General features: G+C 32.9%; 1 pseudogene; it reads right to left on the minus strand.

Annotated features, from left to right (window-relative positions):
• LOC101294642 overlaps positions 1-1,029 on the minus strand; it is a 29,214-nt pseudogene that overhangs the window by 24,843 nt on the left and 3,342 nt on the right.

Here is a 1,029-nt window from a genome sequence, read left to right on the forward strand (position 1 = left end):
AATAGATAATAAAGAAGAAAAATTGTTGAGATTCTCNGTTTTTAGCTTATCTTAACCAGCTAATTATACACTTTACCAAACGTTGTATTTGATAAGAGGCCGGATATCCACATATCCAATCTTGTCAGGTTTGAACAAGATTTCATTATATATCCTATCTAGTCCAAGTCACCAAATGCCTCCATAGGGTTTAGGAGATCGAAAGGATCGACACCAGGCATTGTTTTATATGGAGCATTTTTTACTACCTTATAACCTGGATAAATACACACGAACATATGAAAAAGATGGAATTGTCATAACTTTTGAGAGGAAGTAAATGTATCGTTTATCATGTAAAAAATAGAGAGAAAGAATAGAGATATTACGTCTCAGAATTCCACCAGTGAACTTATCAAACAATGTTGCATTGAATAATGATTCTAGGGCTATCTCAGCAACTTCTTCTTCGTTGGACTTACCAAACTCATATTTAGAATATCACACATCGACTCATGTTAGCATAACAAATTAAAACTAATCACATGATAAGAGACTGAAGAATGAAACTCATTTAGAACTAGCTAGCTAGCACTTACCGAAGTCTCACAATACTTTCGGCATATCGAGAACCAGATCCCATTGCTGCAAACCTGTTGTAGATTTGTTCATTCGTAACGCGTCCGTCTTTTATGAAAATACGATACAGTTGAAGATCCTGCAACCAACAATTCAAGTAAATTTAGCATATCATAAATAACTGAGAACATTATAAGCGATAATTTCAATTTTTCTTACATATTTTTCATCCCATCCAGCCAAGAGTACCCCAAATGCTTTGTCCTTCTTAATCTTTTCAGGTAGACCACGTAAATGAGCACACATCTGTACTAATGCATAGTGAACAGAGTCACCATTCTTCTTGGACTGCATTACATCAAACAAGTAATTAATTGTCGTTAGAGTACCAGTTATTTTTCATTTTCCAAATTTAAGTAAAACTATATATATATATATATATATATATATATAGTAGGAGATATATATATA

This window comes from Fragaria vesca, linkage group LG3 (assembly GCF_000184155.1).
Source record: "Fragaria vesca subsp. vesca linkage group LG3, FraVesHawaii_1.0, whole genome shotgun sequence".
NCBI lineage: Eukaryota > Viridiplantae > Streptophyta > Magnoliopsida > Rosales > Rosaceae > Fragaria > Fragaria vesca.